This window comes from Sciurus vulgaris (assembly GCF_902686455.1).
Source record: "Sciurus vulgaris genome assembly, chromosome: X".
Taxonomy (NCBI): Eukaryota; Metazoa; Chordata; class Mammalia; order Rodentia; family Sciuridae; genus Sciurus; species Sciurus vulgaris.
Genome location: NC_136471.1, coordinates 65,272,098 through 65,291,780, shown reverse-complemented (window position 1 = coordinate 65,291,780; position 19,683 = coordinate 65,272,098). Strand labels below are relative to the sequence as shown.

Here is a 19,683-nt window from a genome sequence, read left to right as displayed (position 1 = left end):
ACCCAGAAATCTCTTGTTCAATTTTTTTTTCAAACCATTGCAAGATGTATATGCTTCTAGACAGCTTGCACCTGCAAAGAGAATTGGCATACTGAGATAATTATTAGGATAACTCAGGATATAAGACACAATATTCTAAACTTTCACAGTGATAATCTGCAAACATTAGAAAAAACATAATTGGGGAGGCACGAGCTTTCTAGACAAGTGGTTGATAAGTTAAATGGCTTAATTCTATTTTTCCAATACTTCTCCATACTGTATGAGCCTAACTAAATTATTGCTATAGTGTTGAGACTCAATTAATTAATGAAACTTAAAATTTTTCTTTTGTTCCTGCATTTTAATACTTAAAAAGAAGTATGGAAAGAATAGAGCTTTGGAGTTAGATAATGCTTTGTTTAAATATTTTTCCTATTGCTTGTTTGCTCTGTGATATTGCCCAGACTAGTCAATCTCTCCCACTGTCCCCTAACTCATTTCATTGTTGGCATAATAGTTCTTGCATTTTCATAGAGTCGTTCTGAAGATTAAATGACATCATACATGTAAAACTTCTTATTAGTTCTTGACATATGGCAGTGGATGTTCAATAATTGTTCTTTTTTTTTTTACCTTTCTTACATTGGCTGTGTCCAATGATGAATTAAAAAGTATCAAACTTCTAGCTCTGGAAAATGTAAATAATAGAGCTTAAAATTAAGATAATTTTTTCTGAAGAACATTTCATAATGATTAGTCTTTGAGCTCCCCTTTAAATGTTTTGGAAAACTATCATGAATATCATATAATAGTGGTACTTTTAAGATGAGTGAAACCCATTTATAAATATTACTGCAATATAAATTCAGAATGTGGGGATCTCTTTTACTAAGCCCTACTAAATGCCAAAGTAATACAGGGCTATTAAAGCCTTAAGAAGAAAACCAATTCATTTCAGTCATGATATCACTTAAAACTGAAGTATTATGTAAAAGCTAAACAATGCCAAATGGATTTGGCTGAGATCAAAAGCCAAACCTATTTCTTCTCTTTCATCTTCAGTGTTCCATTTCCTAGGAGTATGACCTTAGTCAAACATCTATTAAAGTTAGCTTTTGATCTCAACCCCCTTTTGGGGGTAAAAAAAAAAGTCAATCTTTAAATTTTTCTTCTAGAGACAATCACTCTATTGTGTTTTAATGTTCCAGTAGTGTGTGAGTAAATAGGATTCTCTGATATATGTGATAGAAGACTGGTTAAATGGGACAATCATTTTTGTGTCAGAGACAAGAATCAAAAGGAAGCATTCTTCAGAAGCTATTAACTGGGAAATAATTCCCCCAGGTTAGTAGAAACATGTTAACTGGTCAGTCTGCTGTCTTTTTAGGTCTTTTGATGAAAATGCCTTGTAATTTGATAACAGGTTGTTACTCATTTGTAATGTAATTTTCTCCTCACAAGTCTAGCTACTTCATGATTAATTGAGGCAAATGCTTTTTCAGTTTACATATTAAAAAATGAAAAATTCACTTAAAAAAGTCTTAATACTTTTAGAAGTAGTATATATTATTTTTCATTCTTCCTGTCATCAATGAGTAGCAAATTTTCAAGATATACTAAAGACACAAGAGACATGGCAGCACATTATGATTGGTTGAATTATAAAGAAAATACATGGTGTTTGATGCCAGTTTATGTATGTATATGTGAGTACTATTTACTTATGTCTATGACTATGTTCTATCTATTGAAGATCTTTATATCACCTTTACTAAACCTCTATTTATAGAAATATAGATTTATTAGGCATACCTTTATCTATTACTACTTACCTGTGAAACCACATTCTAGATCCTATTGTGAATATAAAACTGAGTAGGATTTAGTCAATGCCCTATATCAGCCTTCACAGCCTTTGTTTTAGTTGGGAAGATGAGACCTACTTATAAATATAATTAATAAAGGACTGAAAGTGATAAATAGGTTCATATAAATGAGTCTATATAAAGTATTATAGGAAAGTTCAAAGAAGATAAGAATTATTTTTACTTGTGAGAATTTTTTAAAAAGGAATTTTTGGAGTTGATGACATTTAATTTAGGCTTAAAGGTTGGTTAAGCTGCAGTTGGCAAAACATGAGTAAATGTATTGCAGTCTTAGAGAAACACATCAGCAGAGGTGTTAAGATGAGCAAGTACCATATTCATATGAGTAACAGTGTTTAGTATAGCTATAGTAGTAGATAGGTAATGGGAATGTGTAGGAACTCTACCTATTAAGATGAATGCAGCAGATTGTAGGAAATTGTAAATATTATATTACAAATTTAGAAGTTAATTATACAGGTCATGGACAGTCACTAGATACTTTTAGGGAACCTGAAAATACTTTTCTTTATCTAAATATCACTAATGAATGACTACAGCATATACCGGAAAGGGGAAAACTTGGAGGCTGTCAGATCAATCAGGATGTTTTTAAGCAGTCTAACTAAGAAAGAATATAAAAAGTTGGGCTGGGGAGATAGCTCAGCTGGTAAAGTGCTTGCCTTACAAGCACAGGCCCTGGGTTTGATCCCCAGCACCCCCAAAAAAGAAAAAAAAAAAAAGAATATGAAAAGTGACTTTTATATTGTCATTCTATCCACTTTTAGACTTGTAATGTATTATTTTGAAGTACAACTACTTAACATTTGCTATGGAAAATTAATGTGTTGAAATTATTGGTACCAGTACTCAATGTAAAATGCAGTTTATATAATCCAATTATTTTATATGGAACTTTCTAAAGTTTCTATACTCTTAATTCATTTGCAACCAACCAAATTAAATTGATTTTTTTAAATGCATCAGTTTTACATGAAGTATATGGTGATTGTTTAAATAATAGCATATATAACTAAATTAAGATCCTGTGTTACTCAAAAAAGAAATTAAAGAGTAATAACTGGTTAAGAGGATCTATAATTTGACAAAGTGTTACAGTGGCTTCATTACTAGGATATCCAGCATTAGAAACGTTGACATATATCACCTAGAAATTATGACTTTGACTCTGGAAAGCCCATGATTTATGTCAATCTGGTTGAACATGTTAATCTAATCTTTCTGAAAACATAAAGGTATCAAAGACTTAGAATAAAATAGGAAAGAGAACAAATCAATTTAAATGAAGGGAAACAAACAAAATACAGTTTGGTCAGCTTAAATCTGGGATGATTTTTTTTTCTAATTTTGTTGGTTCTTAGTATGATCTATCTTATTAGTTGTGAAAACTAGCTATGAAAATTTGAAAAGTCACAGAAGATGGAGTTTCTCACCTCATTATGTAGATGGCATAGCATTCCATATATTGGTCTAGGCCATTCCATCCTTATTTATCTCCTAACAGTGTGTTGTTTGCTTATTTCTATAAGCAGATATTTTTGAGGTCAAACATATTATCGAACCCAGGGTCTTATGCCTGCAAGGCAAGCAGTCTACCAACTGAGCTATCTCCCCAGCACATATTATCACCAAAATGTTTGAAATTCTGACTGAAAATAAGAGGTTAGGAAAGAGATAAAATTCTTTTTTTGTGACATAAGAATGAGCAATTTTTTTTCTTTCATTCCCAGGTGAGAAAGTGGAGAAGGAATGCTTCATTTTTATTGGAGGGGAATAGACATGTGATTTGGAAGCAGATGGGGTGATGAGGAATTGAGAGAGGAGGTCTTTTTAAGATGAGAAACAGATCAGGGTTAGCCCCACGCATTCTCAATTCGGGGGAGAGATGCAGAGATGAAAGAAGCAAGAGAAGGGAGTGTTGTGTAAATAACTGAAGGCCTTTTCACTTTCTTTTTTAAAAATTATTTATTTTTAAATTTTTTACAGATTGCATTTTGATTCATTTACACAAATCGGGTACATCATTTCATTTCTATGATTGTACATGATGTAGATTCATACCATTCATGTAATCATACGTGTACATAGGGGTAATGATGTCTGTCTCATTCCAACATTTTTCATACCCCCCCCATTTCCTTCTACATAATCTAAATTTCCTCCATTCTCTCAATCCCCATTCCCCCACCCTCATTATATATCATCATCCACTTATCAGGGAAAACATCTGGTCTTTGGTTTTTGGAATTGGCTTATTTCACTAAGCATGATATTCTCTAATTCCATTTATTTACCTGCAAATGCCATAATATTACTCTTCTTTATGGCTGAATAATATTCCACTGTGTACAAATACCACAATTTCTTTATCCATTCACCTGTTGAAGGGCATCTAGGTTGGTTCCACAATCTAGCTATTGTGAATTCAGCTGCTATAAACATTGATGTGACTGAATTACTGTAGTATGTTAATTCCTTTGGGTATAAACCGAGGAGTGGGGTAACTGGGTCAAAAGGTGGGTTCATTCCAAGTTTTCTAAGGATTTTCCACACTGCTTTCCAGAGTGGCTGTACCATTTTGCAACTCCACCAGCAATGTAAAAGTGTGCCTTTTCCCCCACATCCAAGCCAACATCTATTATTGTTTATGTTCTTGATAATAGCCATTCTAATTGGAGTAAGATGAAATCTTAGAGTTGTTTTATTTTCATTTCTCTAATTATTAGAGATGTTGGACACTTTTTTATATATTTATATATTTATTAATTGCCCACTTCTGTAAAGTATCTGTCCAGTTCCTTGGCCCATTTATTGATTGGGTTCTTTGTATTTTTGGTGTAAAGTTTTGTAAGTTCTTTATACATTTTGGAGATTAGTGCTCTATCTGAAGTGTGTGTGGAAAAGATTTTCTCCCCCTCTATAGGCTCTCTTTTCACATTATTGATTGTATCCTTTTCTGAGAAAAAGCTTTTTAGTTTGAGTTCATCCCATTTATTGCTTCTTGCTTTAATTTCTTGTGCTTTGTGAGTCTTGTTAAGGGACTCTGGTCCTAAGCCAACATGATGAAGATTTGGGCCTACTTTGTCTTCTATTTGGTGCAGGGTCTCTGGTCTAATTTCTAAGTCCTTGAGTCATTTTGAGTTGAGTTTTGTGCAGGATGAGAGACAGAGGTTTATTTCATTTTATTGCATATGAATTTCCAGTTTTGCCAGCACCATTTATTGAACAGGCTATCTTTTCTCCATTGTATGTTTTTGGCTCCTTTGTCTAGTATGAGGTGACTGTATTTATGTGGTTTCATCTCTGTGTCTTCTATTCTGTACCATTGGTCTACCTGTCTATTTTGGTACCAATACCATGCCATTTTTGTTAATATTGCTCTGTAGTACAGATGCCTCCTGCTTCACTTTTCCTGCTCAGGATTGTTTTGGCTATTTGAGGTCTCTTATTCTTCCAGATGAAGTAAATGATTGCTTTCTCAATTTATATGAGGCATGTCATTGGGATTTTAATTGGATTGCATTTAATTTGTATAGTGCTTTTGGTAGTATGGCCATTTTGACAATATTAATTCTGCTTACCTAAGAACATGGGAGATCTTTCCATCTTCTAAAGTTTTCTTCAATTTCTTTCTTTAGTGTTCTGTAGTTATCATTGTAGAGGTCTTTCACCTACTTTGTTATATTTTTCCGAAGTATTCTTTTTTGAGTCTTTTGTGAATGGAGTGGTTTTCCTAATTTATATTTCAGAGGATTCATCACTTATGAATAGAAATGCATTGGATTTATGTGTATTGATTTTATATCCTGCTACTTTGCTGAATTCATTTATTAGTCCTGGATGTTTTCTAGTTGAGTTTTTTGGATCCTCTAAATATAGAATCATGTCATAGGCAAATAGTGACAACTTGAGTTCTTTTTTTTCCTATTTGTATGCCTTTAATTTCTTTGTTCTATTTGCTCTGACTAGTGTTTTAAGGATGATGTGGAATAGAAGTGGTAAAAGAGGGCATCCCTGTCTTGTTCCAGTTTTTAGAGGAAATGTTTTCAGTTTTTCTCCATTAAGAATGATGTTGGCTGTGGGCTTAGCATAGATAGCCTTTACAATGTTGAGATGTGTTCCTACTATTCCTATTTTTTCTAGTGTTTTGAGCATGAAGGAGTGCTGTATTTTATCAAATTCTTTCTCAGTATCTATGGAAATAACCATATGATTCGTAACTTTAAGTTTATTGATGTGATGAATTACATTTATTGATTTCTGGACATTGAACCAACCTTGCATCCCTGGGGTAAAACCCACTTGATCATGGAGCACTATCTTTTTAATATATTTTTGTATGTGATTTTCCAGTATTTTGTTAAGAAGTTTTGCATCTATGTTCATCAGAGATATTGGTGTAAAAGTTTTCTTTCCCTGATGAGTCTTTGTCTGGTTTTGGTATCAGAGTGATACTAACCTCACAGAATGAGTTTGGAAGGGTTCCCTCCTTTTATATTTCCTGGAATACTTTGAGGAGTATTGGTATTAGAATCTCCAAGAATTATGGTGTATCATGGAAAGACCAAAAAAACAAATTTAAGTGTTATTTGGATTGAGGAAGGCATAGAGATACAAACCATAGGAATGAACAACCTGTTCAACAAAATAATATCAGAAAATTTCCCAAACCTGAAAAATGAAATGGAAAATTAAATACAAGAGGTTTATAGAACACCAGGTGAACAAAATTACGTTATAATGAAAATACCTCAAATACAAAATAAAGATACGTTTTTGAAGGCTGTGAGAGAAAAGCGTCAGATTACTTATAAGGGGAAATCAATACAGATATCAGCAGATTTATCATCCCAGACCCTAAAAGCAAGAAGGGCCTGGAACAATATATTTAAATCTCTGAAAGAACATGGATGCCAATCAAGAATCCTGTACTCAGCAAATGTAACCTTCAGATTTTATGATGAAATAAAATCTTTCCACAATAAACAAAAGTTAGAGGAATTTACAAATAGAAAGCCAGCACTACAGAACATTCTCAGCAAAATATTTCATGAGGAGGAAGTGCAAAACAACAAGTCAGCAAAGGGAGGAACTACCCTAAAGGGAATGTCAATCAAAGGAGAAACCAAGTCAAGGTAAAAAACAAAAATAAGCCAAAATTACCAGGAATAAAAATCATATCACAATAATAAACTTGAATGTTAATGGCCTAAATTCAATAATAAAAAGACATAGACTGGCAGATTGAATTAAAAAGAAAGACCCAACCATATGCTGCCTTCAAGAGACTCATCTCATAGAAAGAGATACCCATAGACTAAAGGTGAAAGGATGGGAAAAAGCATACCATGCACATGGACACAGCAAAATAGCTGGAATATCCATCCTCATATCAGATAATGTGGACTTCAAGCCAAAGTTAGTCAGAAGGGATAAGGAAAGACATTTCATACTGCTTAAGGGAAACATAAATCAGCAAGACATTTCAATCATAAACATTTATGCCCCAAACAATGGAGCATCTATGTACATCAAACAAACTCTTCTTAATTTTAAGAATCAAATAGACCAAAACACATTAATAGTGGGTGACTTTAACACATCACTCTCACCACTGGATAGAACCTCCAAACAAAAACCAAACAAAGAAACTATAGAACTAAATAATACAATCAATGATATAGACTTAATGGTTATTTACAGAGTATTTCATCCATCATTGGGTGAATATACTTTCTTCTCAGCAGCTCCTGGATCCTTCTCCAAAATAGACCATATGCTATGCCACAAAGAAGCCTTTAGTAAATATAAAAAAATAGAGATACTTCCTTGTATCCTATCAGACCATAGTGGAATGCAATTAGAAATCAACGATAAAATAACAAACAAAAACTATTCCTACACCTGGAGACTAAATAATATGCTATTGAATGATGCAATGATAACAGAAGACATCAGGGAAGAAATAAAAAAATTCTTAGAGGTAAATGAGAACAACACATCAAAATCTCTGGGACACTATGAATGCAGTATTTAAGAGGAAAGTTCATTGTATTGAGCCATACATTAAAAAAAAATAAAAGTCATAAACTAAATGATGTAATATTACATCTCAAAGCCTTAGAAAAAGAAGAACAGATCAACACCAAAAATAGTAAAAGACAGGAAATAATTAAAATCAGAGCTGAAATCAATGAAATTGAAACGAGAAACAATTGAAAAAATTGACAAAACAAAAAGTTGGTTCTTTGAAAAAGTAAACAAAACTTATAAACTCTTAGCCATACTAATGAAGAGGAGTGAGGAAATTCAAATTACTAGAATTTGTGATGAAAAAGGAAAAATCATGACAGACACCATTGAAATACATAACATAATTAGAAGCTACTTTGAAAATCTGTACTCCAACAAAATAGAAAATATCAAAGACATTGACAAAATTTTTGAGACATATGATCCTCCACAGCTGAATCAGGACCATGTACACAATTTAAACAGATAAATTTCATGCACCAAAATAGAAGAAACCATCAAAAGCCTACCAACCAAGAAAAGCCCAGGACCAGATGGATTCTTAGCCAGATTCTACAAGACTTTTAAGAAGAACTAATACCAATACTCAAAGTATTACAGGAGATAAAATTCTTTATGCTTTCTTTTTCATTTGATCTATGTGAATTAGTGTACCCCTTTAGCAACCCCAAGCTATTGGCTCCAAGTTGAAAAAACCATCCAACTATCTCCTAGCTCTATACAGAATCCATATTATTGTGTATGCAAGTGTGTGTGTATGTGTGTGTGTGTGTGTGTGTGTGTGTGTGAGAGAGAGAGAGAGAGAGAGAGAGAGAGAGAGGGAGGGAGGGAGGGAGGGAGGGAGGATGCTCTCCTCAATTAATGATCTGGCCCAATTATTTCATCTAGAATGATTTTTCTACTATTCCAGATTATTACTTCTGATATATCAAATAATGAGATTTTTTAAAATGGATAGTGTATTTGTCATGGTTCTCTAGTGAAACAGAATCAACAGGATATATATATATATATATATAGCCTCAGAATAAGAGGGACCAGTGATGCAACCCCAGTCCACAGAAGGCCTAAAAACTCTGAAGAGTTGCTGGTCAGAGTCCCCTTTAGAAGAGTGAAGAAGCTGGTGTCTGATGTCTTCAGGCTATTGTGACAAAAATTCAAGACTGGATCAAGAATTGAACTTAGCATCTGCTGCTCCTTTCTCCTTTTTCCACCTTTTTGTTTCATCCAAGTCCCCAAACTATTGAACTGTGCTGCTCACAAATAGGGCGTGTATCCTCCTGTTTGCTATTCTACATGCCAATCATTTCTGGAAGCACCCTCATTGATGCACTTAAAAGCCTCTTAATCGTAATCCAATCAGACTGTGGATTCAGTTTAACCATCACAGATGGCTAGGGGTCAGAATTTTCCTTTACACCTATCTATTATACTTGGTCAAAATGAATACTAGATGCTTGTAGTCTAAACGTGTCACTTTAGTTTCTAAACTGATCAGAATATTCTCCACAGCAATTTCAGGAAAAACCTCAGTGCATGAAAATATTTTACAGTTGTAGAGGCAGAAAACACCTAATGCTGTGAACACTATTCTGGGAAAATGGGCAGCTCTATTTGAAGCAGCTCCACATACAATATTGAAGAATTCTTGGCTATTCCACTCTAATAGATTTTTCCTTTTCTTTCCTTTTTTTTTAAAAACTGGGGATTAAACCAAGAGACACTTTACTACTGAGCCATGTCCCCAGTCCTTTTTATGTTTTAAACTTGATACAGGATCTCAATAAGTTGCTTAGGCCCTCACTAAGTTGCTGAGGCTGGCTTCAAACTTGCCATCCTCCTGCTTCAGCATCCTGAGTAACTCAGATTACAGGTATGCACCACTGCACCTGCCTAGTCAGGTTTTCCTTGTCCTAGAAACTCAGAGAGTACAGTTTTATTTTCCCTCTCAGTTTTATTGGTACATTACAGTTGCATATATTGATGAGATTTGTGTTACATATTTGTACATGTACAAAATATGACAATATTATGTGGCCAATATAGAGTATAGTTGTGTGGGTTTGTTTGTTTGTTTCTTTGGTGGGGGGGAGGAATTGAACTCAGGGGCACATGACCACTGAGCCACATCCCCAGCCCTGTTTTGTGTTTCATTTAGAGACAGGGTCTCACTGAGTTGCTTAGTGCCTCGCTTTTGCTGAGAGGATGGCTTTGATGTTTGGGTATCTTGCCCTCTAGCAGTGTGAATCTGAGGTATTACAGTTTCCTCCCCATAGGCTTATAGGTTTCCAATACCTCATCTTAAATGGGGAGATCAATGTTAGCAGCACACAATACAAACAATATGCAGCCTTAATGAAAATAGCCCCTATTAAGATATTAATAGTATTGTCATAATAAAAAGAGATGATGAGTTCGATTATTTTCTATAGCATAAACTACAGGTTTGCAATAAGGTCTATAATTTCTAATGGTGGGCAAAAAAGATGGGAATGGGTGTAGGATGTAAATGTTAATGAGATAAGAAGTGAGTATATAGAGGTAGTAGATTACAGGAAGAGTGAAAGCGGCATCAAAAGAAATTGGTTATTAGCATGAGAAAAGGGAGAAAGAGACTCCAAGGAAATAGATAGCTAAGAGGAAAATAGAGAGTGAGAAAAATAATTAAAAAAAGAAAAGTAGGAATAATAGGAATAATACTAATAAAAAATCTACAACAAACTATAATATACTATTCAAACCTCCCATTCTTCAGTAACCTGATGTATTCAAGGTAGGTAACAATGAAGTGACCCAGGATGGGAGCTGCCCCAAATAATGATGGTGGTGCTGGGGTTGGGAATAATCCATGATGGCAGGTGGAGGTGTCCCCACTTGTTGGTAGATGGAGAACTGCAACTTAGTCCGCACAGGGAGTGGCCCTGGAGGTCTGAGGGCTGGGCCTGGGCACCACAGCGCTGCAGATCTGAGGCTGGCTTTGAACTTCTGATCCTCCAGCCTCAGCCTCCTGAGTCATTGGGATTAGAGGTGTGCACCACCACACCCAGTCAATATATAATTCTATTATGAAAATAGTAATAACAAAGAACTTTTGAATAATTTGACAATTAGAATAGGCTGATGGATTTCAAAAGTGCCAAAGTCTTGTTATCACACTGTATTTTATGAGGCAAAGTAATATAGGCTATAAAAAACGATCTTGCCAGATATCTTGTGTCCATGGAAGACCCAAGAAAAAGAGCTTTATTCTCATGGTATCTGTTTACTTTCCATGTAGGTCATATACCATTTGATCATTGTTGTTGATTGTTTCAGGTAGCTTTTCATCTATGCATTCTGATAGTTTGAGACACAGTAATCAATAATTATGCCTTGAAACATGCATACATATACAGATATATAGCATATATATGCACATATATATATAAATTTATATAGCGATATATATATAGAGAGATTTATATAGGAATAAAATCTTGGTCAAAATGAATACTAGATGCTTGATTATACCTCAAAACATGTATACATATGTAGATATATAGTGTACATATAGAGAATTGTATATATGTGAATATATGTTATATAAAATATATTTATATTTATAAATATAAATTTTACATTTATAAATATATAATTGTATATAGCTATATAAATCTATAAACTAAAGATTTATATATATGCATTGTTATATATGTTATCTATATACAAATCCATCCATATGCACAATATATATCTATAAATAAGTAAATATGTTTAGTATAGCAAGCATAATTTAGGCCTTCTCTAAAACCTCATGTTATTTGAAGACTGAAAATTAGTCTCTTATAATTAGTCTCCTAAAGGCACTCTTTAAACTGAGAATCAAGACAAATTATGTCAAAAAGTTTTCACATAATTGATTACATGTAACTTAATGCTTTGCTTTCTAAAAGAGATGTTTGATGTACACCACTTCAGTAATCACAAAGCATAAGCAATGATAAGGAATGAAACTATCAGGCAGTCAGTAAGTAAAATAAAGGCAAAAATATTGGCACTTAGAGTGTTTGAATGAACCATCTCTGCTCTTGCCAACTTCTCTTTCCTGTTCTGTTTCAGCATGACAGTAAGAATGTGATTGTAAAGAGAATGCAAAATAGACCCATTTCTAGAGAAGTTTGCATAAATGCTAGAGTTAGGCAGTAGCTCTTTTACTTCCTCCTGGTGTTGTTTCTCCTCAGTATGCATTTGGTTATTCTATAGTCATTAACTGTACACCATCATGGACCCATGACTATGTCAGGCACCAGGATATAGAAAAGTTAGGAGTAATACATAGTTTCTTCCAGTAAGGAGTTTAAAGCCTTGGCGAAAGAGATATGATTAATATAGAATGAATAAATGATGTCAGCAAGTGATTATTTTGGATGTACTATATACCCCCCTGACTTACTGAAGGTTAACAGTATATTTAACTTTATTTTAAAGATTAATAAAATGATTCCTAAGGTAAAGTGATTCAGATAGACACAACTATAGATAGCTAAACATAATTTTAGTTTTAATATCTTGTCCCTCTAATTCCTCCTGAAATATTTTTCCATCACAATTCGGGCCAGTAAAGGATGATTCTAATTTTTCAGTTCCTTTCTAATTCTATATATTAAACATTTGGTTATTGTAAATATGATTCAAAGCATATTAAAAGGCTGATTTTTGGAACAATCAATATTTTTAGATGCTTTGTTAGATTATATTTGGTCTTCTTTTAAGTAGTACATACATATTTAGAATAAAAATATCACAATAGTGAATATAATCAACAAAGAATCATAATGGTAGTTCTGTGACAACAGTACATGACAGTGGTTGAGAATGGCTGTCTTGAAGATAATTGCTTGGTTGATTCTCTGCCACTTACTTGGTATATCCAAGGGAAGACCAGTTACTGAAAAGTCACAGGAGGCATGATTTTCAGGAAGTCAATTACCTTCTGAAAGGTTTTCATTATTGGTGTTTAATATTCTTGTAGTGACAATTCAATACCTTTTAGCAAACACAAAACATTTGAATTTTTATTAGTTGCTTCATAGAAGTTAACACCACAGTTTAATTTTAGACTAAAATAGATTTTTTATTTGAGACTAATTTCCCATTTGTTCTATTTATTAAGGGAAATTGAGAAGTAGTTTTTCTTCTGCATTACCTTTCTAGGAAAAGTATTTAATTTTATTTTGCTTTGAAAAGTATTTTTTGTTTTTCACATAGGTGGATCCAACTCTCCAAAAAGTAGTAGGACTATTTATTTTATAGTTGTAGTGATTGGGGCAAAACATGTGGAGATAATGAGATTCCACAGAAATCACCCATCACTGTTTTGTATTAATATTCTCAGTGAAAAGTAGTAATCTATATCTTCCTAAACATCTTATGATTTTTCTGAAATGTGTATTTCAAAAAATATGTCAATAATTGAATTTCTGTTCTGGAAGCTATCTTTAGGAAAATTTAATTATTGTTATATATTGAATTTATCTGGGTTATTTTTTCTATTTCTCTTCCCTTTCTCTTCTCTTAATACTGATTTTCTATATCTCTCATTTTTCTGTGGTATTGATACCTGCTGCAGAACAGTACTCAAGTGTGGGCAATACTTCAGTTGATTACTCTTACTATCTGTTTGTAATTCAAATTGAATTGGGTTAATGGATCAGCATAATGTATATTCAGCGTTCTTCTAAGATTATGATTCATTTCTGGGGTGTTTATATAAGTTAAAGTTAAGATACTGTATGATTTATTGTATATATTCTTGCACTATGATTAATAGTGAAGTACCTTCCTCGAATAATTTCATTTCTGTTACCATGTTTGAACTGAAACTTTGAACAACTATGGTAGAAAACTAAGAATTTGTCAGCATAGAAGAAGTTAATGATCCTTTCCATCTTTATATCATTGCTATTAGTTTTTGGTTATAAGGAATCACTGACTTGACCAAATGATTTTTATTGTGTTAAAATGTACACTTAAACTATTTTTAAGTATACAGATCAGTGGCACTAAGTACATTCATGCTGTGCAAACTTCTCGAAAAATATGGAACCCTTCACAAATTTTCATGTGACCCTTATATAGGGGCCATGCTAATTTTCTCTGTGTTGTTCCAATCTTTGTATATATATATATAGCTGAAGGGAGGAACCAAATATATATATTTTTAAGTCTCCAGAATCACTTTGAGACTAGGAATATTTCACTTTTTCTCTGGCTTAATGAATTTAAGACAGGACTAAAAGGCCATGTTTAATGATAGAATTGCAGATAGATTAACAGGTGTAATGGTATCTTTGAAGGAATCCTGTACTTGATGATGGCAGAGCTGTGGAAAGAGGTTACTGATACTGTTTTGGGGTGCCCATCACTTCAGGTAGTCTCTCTGAATTCCTGGCATAACTCTAGGGAACAGACAATCTCATTCTAATTGGAGGTATTCAGTTTCACCTACTCTGTATCTAATGTACATTTTCATTTAAACTCATAATATTTGCTGGGAATGTCACTACTATTTTAAAAACCATATACCCGGCTGGGGATATAGCTCAGTTGGTAGAGTGCTTGCCTTGCAAGCACAAGGCCCTGGGTTCAATCCCCAGCACCGCAAAACAAACAAACAAACAGACAAACAAAAAAAAAACATAGACCCATGGAATGTCATGGCTGGAAGATCCTTAGACTTTGTCTTTAAATATCTAGTAACTATATAATAATGCTCAATGAAGTCACTTCAGGAAGTGTAAATCCTAATAGAAAGTACACCTGCTATTAGGAGAGTTCATATGTGTCAAATATTCTTTTAAAAATATTTTTAGATGTAGATCAACTCGATATCTCTATTTTATTTATATATTTTTATGTGGTGCTGAGGCCCAGTGCCTCATACATGCTAGATAAGCACTCTACCACTAAGCTACAATCCCAGCCTAGGTCAAATATTCTTAAAGAAAATGATCTATTGATTGGTACATCAAGATAATTGATAATTTTCTTATTGAGTAAGCATAAAAAGCTGAAACATTTCTAAGTTAAAATGATGTCATCAATAACAGGTATAACTCAATTAAATATACAAATGCAGAAAAATATTATGCAAAGAAATGAATTTGAGCATATATTCTAGTTAAAAATTAGTGCAATATTGATCAAATTGTGTTCTATAGAATATTAGTATCTTTAGAGTTTATACTAGTTATACTATTGTATGCTTCTTTTATAAATTAATAATAAGTATTTTATCTGAAAAGCTTTAAAAACATTTACAATAAGGAGATCAGAACCTACCTGAATAACGTGGATTCAATCCCCAATTTCAAAATTTATTTGCTGCTTCACATTAGACCATTTATTCAGACTCTGTGCTTTAGTTTTCTTATCTGAAAATGCAAATAATAATGGCATTCCCTGCTTAAGGTTGGCATGGATATTAAATTAGTTAATATGGGTAAAGAACTTAAAAGAGTATGTGGTATATGATTTAAGTGCTATATAAGATTTTTGTTATGAATCTACTGTTGTGTAATTTGACCTTCAATTCCCTTACTTCTCTTCCTTCCCCTACTTTTTAAAACATGTTTTATCTTTAACTTCTTGTGTAAAGTAGTCAAATGGGACCTAGTTTGGAAAATGTGAATACAAAACAGTTTTGACAAGTGGCTTAATTCCTGCTTATAATCTTAACAGTAGATGAAGTGAGAATATTTGAAGAGATGACTAGACTTTCAAACTTTTGAATGCTTATTATGAAGTCTACAAGAAAATAAGCAGTTGCTTGGCAGTTGGAGATTTTGCTAGGCAGTTTAGGATGTGAAACAGCAGTTTTTACAAAACAGCAGCCAGGCTTCTCTTCGTCCCTGATTTGGTTGTCCTCTCTGTAGTGCTGCGTTGCTTGCCCTGCCCACCCCTCCTATGATTTTGCTATTTCTGCTCTATTCTGAACTGGAAATTCACTATCTTACTGTACATCCTCCAATCTGTTGTCTTTGTAGGCAGGTTGAACTTTGGTATGGATGGGTTGTCTCCTTTCTTAAGATCTATCCGAAAATCAAGCAAGCTTTCAAAATATCCTTGCCAATATAATCAATTTCTACTGTCAAGTGATAACTCTGTGAATCCTGGCCACATGTACCAGCTATCTAGTGTTGTGTGAACTTCCCACAGTAGTATTTTGTCAAACTTTCACTCACAGCCATAACATTGTGCTAAGTAATTTTTTATGTTGTGCTTATCCCTGGATGCCAATCTTAAGAACTACTGTAATATTGTCCTGCAACTACTTTCATGTGGCTTTTCTGTTCTTTTTTAATTACTTTTTCTATTAGCTCCTATGGATTTTGCCTTAGTTGCATTCTGAATCTTTTAGAGCCCAAGTATTTTTCTGAATAGAGTTCAGAGAATAAACATCTCCAGAAAATAAACCTGAATACTACCTCTTCTTGGAAAGATTTATAAATCCCCAATTGATTTATAGGGAATTTCAAACCTGTTTCCACTAGATTCAATGTGGTATATCACATTAACATTTCATACCACCAGATGTTTCATTATTCATATTGTAGTACATCATATTTGACCCAAAGTAGCTTTGAATGCAAATAACAAACAAGCCAACACACGGTACTTGACGGGTAGACTGAAATAATGTGACAGGTCTAAGCTGCTTTTCATTTTGGGGAGGATATTATTAATTGGAATGCCTTGACTGTTAATTTAATTAAATGTTGTTTTTAAGTATAAAACCATATTGCAGTGAACTGACTTGCCATTTCATTTAATTAATTGTAAACCTCAAGATTTGATTACTCCTAGTTCTACTTTAGTTAATTTACTTGTTCACAGTTTTGACAGAAAAGCTCTCAAACTAATGTGAAGGGATGGGCACAGTATAACCAATTAGGAAATGCTAAAATTGCCTTACTTTTTGTTCAGTTTACTGTTGAGAACCCAGACTTCCTAATTGTTCCTTGTAAATTTTGTCACAATCCATAGATTCTCTTTCCCATACTTCTAATGTAAGGACTACACATCACATAAAGTTGTAAGTCTATTGCTGGTTTACTAGTGAGAAAGGAGTGCAAGAAAACTTTTTAAGGAACATGCACGAATAATAAAAGAAAACACAGGTGTTTCAAAGAACTATACAATGCCAAATCTCCATAGAATCATTGAAGGAACTTAAGGACAATGAAGTTCAATTTCTTCATTTTGCATATAAATGGAAGCACATAACATGTATAGACACAAGTTTTGCTTTTTTATTTTCAGTAACCCATAGGGCAGTGACCCCTTTTAGAGTGGTTTTCTAAGTTAAAATCAAGATTATGAATGTGGTTATTAGTGGATAAAGCACTTAGGTGAAAACTCATAAGACATGAGTTCTCTTTTTAACCCTACTGCTGATTGACTATTATCTTAAGCCCCTCTCTCACTGTTCCTCTATGGAACTGAGAGTTTTTTATCTATAAAATTCAGAAGTTGGTTTAACTAGTTAATGAAATTTTCACTCTTTAGAACTTTTGTTCTAAAGAAGCCTGAAGTAGGACCTTGTGTACTTCAAAACAATAATAGAAAATCATATACATACAATTATGCTATGTGGGATTTTTTCATATTTTTACATTGAATTTAAGGTTAATAAGAGGGTGTTGAAAAATACACAATGGTGAAAGACTAGTTTCTTCAATAACTTGTGTTGGAAAAACTGGATACACAGAAGCAGAAGGAAATCTGACCCAAATCATCACCAAATACAAAAATAATTTAAAAATGAATTAAAGACTTAAACATAAAACCCGAAACAATAACTCCTAGTAGAAAAGATAGGGACAATTCTTGACATAGGGCTTGACCATCAGTTTTTTCAAATGATACCAAAAGCACAGACTGCAAAAACAAAATACACAAATGTGACTACATCAAACTAAAAAGCTGATGAACAAAACAGTATCAACATAGTCAAAAGGCAACCTGCAGAATGGGAGAAAATATTTTCAGACCTGTATGAGATAAAGGGTTAATATCAAGGAAGACACACAGGTACATGAAAACATGTTCAACATCAACAATTCTCAGGGAAATACAAGTCAAAATCCCAAAGAGCTACCACCTCACATCTGTTAGGATGTCTATTATTTATTTTTAAGATAAAAGTAAACAAGAATGTGGAGAAATATGTCTTGTACACTATTGCTGAAAATTTAAATTGGTATATCCACTAGGGTAGATAGTATGCAGGTTCCTCAGATATTAAAAATAGAGCTACCACATGATCCAGCAGTCCCACTTCTGAGTATATATTTAAATGAATCAAAATTAAGATATTAAGTAAATATCTTAATTTCCATTTTTAATTAGAGCATTATTCATAATATCCAAGACAGAAGCAACCTAAATGTACACCAAAGTGGTGTGTGCATGTGTGTGTGTGTGTGTGGTACAATGTGAAGTTATTCATCCTTAAAAATGAAGGAAATCTTACCATTTTTGAAAACATGGATGAACCTGGAGGATGTTATATTAAAGTAAAATAAGGAAGACACAAAAGGATAAATGTTATAAGACATCACTTACATGATGATTCTAAAATATTGAGACTCACAGAACTGGTGAACAAAATAGACATTGTCATGACCAAGGGGGGAAGAGGAAACAGGGAATCATTAGTCAAAGTACGGAGTTTTACGTACTTCAAATTTTTCTGAAAAATAGTGTTCTTATCATAAATGAAAAATAGTAAAGTGAATGAGAGGAATATTATTGAGATGATGGAAAAGTTTATGACAGATGATGGTGATAGTTTCATTGGGTGTGTACTTACCTCCAAAGTCATCTGTTTTAGTCATCTTTTTATACCACTGTGATCAGAAAGATCTAACAAGAACAATTAGAAGAGGAAAAGTTTATTTGGGGGCTCACAGTTTCAGATATCTCAGTCCACAGATGGCCTACTTCATTCCTCAGGGCCTGAGATGAGGCAGAACATCATGACAGAATAGTGTGGCAGAGACAAACAGTTTAGGGCATGGTCACTCAGAAGGAAAGAGAGAGAAAGCAAGAGAGCTCTCCTCATCACAACAAACATAAACCCCAAAGGCACCACCACAAGGACCCCCCTCCTCCAGTCACACACTACCTGCTTACAGTCACCACCCAGTTAATCCCTACCAGGGTAATAATGCACTCATTAGGTTAAATCTTTCATAACCCAATAATTTCTCCTCTAAACAATTTTTAGCCTTGACTCACACATGAGTTTTTGGAGGACACTAAAATCTAAAGCATAACATCATCAAATTGCATACATTATATATTTATAGCTTTTTTTATGTCAGTCATGTCTCAATAAAGTGTTTTAAAAAAGAAACAGCAGGGCTGGGGAGATAGCTCAGCTGGTAGAGTGCTTGCCTTGCAAGTACAAGGCCCTGAGTTTGATCCCCAGTACCGCCAAAAAAAAAAAAAAAAAAAGAAACAGCAAATCCAATAATTTAATAAATGTTAATTATAAAAAGGAAGATATACAGCACTATAAAAGCTGTATACTTCCACATGGTCATTACAATAGCTAGAATTTAAACCAATAACAAAACTTTTTGACAAGATGGAAGGTACTAAGGTTACAGAAGTAAATGCTTGAATATCAGTAAGTGAAAAATGTTTTTCCTCAGTAACACTAAATCTCTGTCTTTCCAAATCTATTTTAATAATTTAAGTATATGTATTTGAACATAATATAAAATAAGTGTTATTC

General features: G+C 33.4%; 1 protein-coding gene and 1 long non-coding RNA gene across 10 annotated transcripts in view; one reads left to right on the top strand and one right to left on the bottom strand.

Annotated features, from left to right (window-relative positions):
- Nucleotides 1-19,683, top strand: part of DACH2 (dachshund family transcription factor 2) — a 556,457-nt gene that overhangs the window by 364,462 nt on the left and 172,312 nt on the right. The gene's annotated exons all lie outside the window — the stretch shown is intronic.
- Nucleotides 8,397-19,683, bottom strand: part of LOC306650813 — a 422,453-nt gene continuing 411,166 nt past the window's right edge. The window contains exon 3 of the long non-coding RNA XR_013761039.1: nt 8,397-8,474. This is a non-coding gene — a long non-coding RNA (uncharacterized lncRNA). The remainder of the gene's footprint in view (nt 8,475-19,683) is intronic.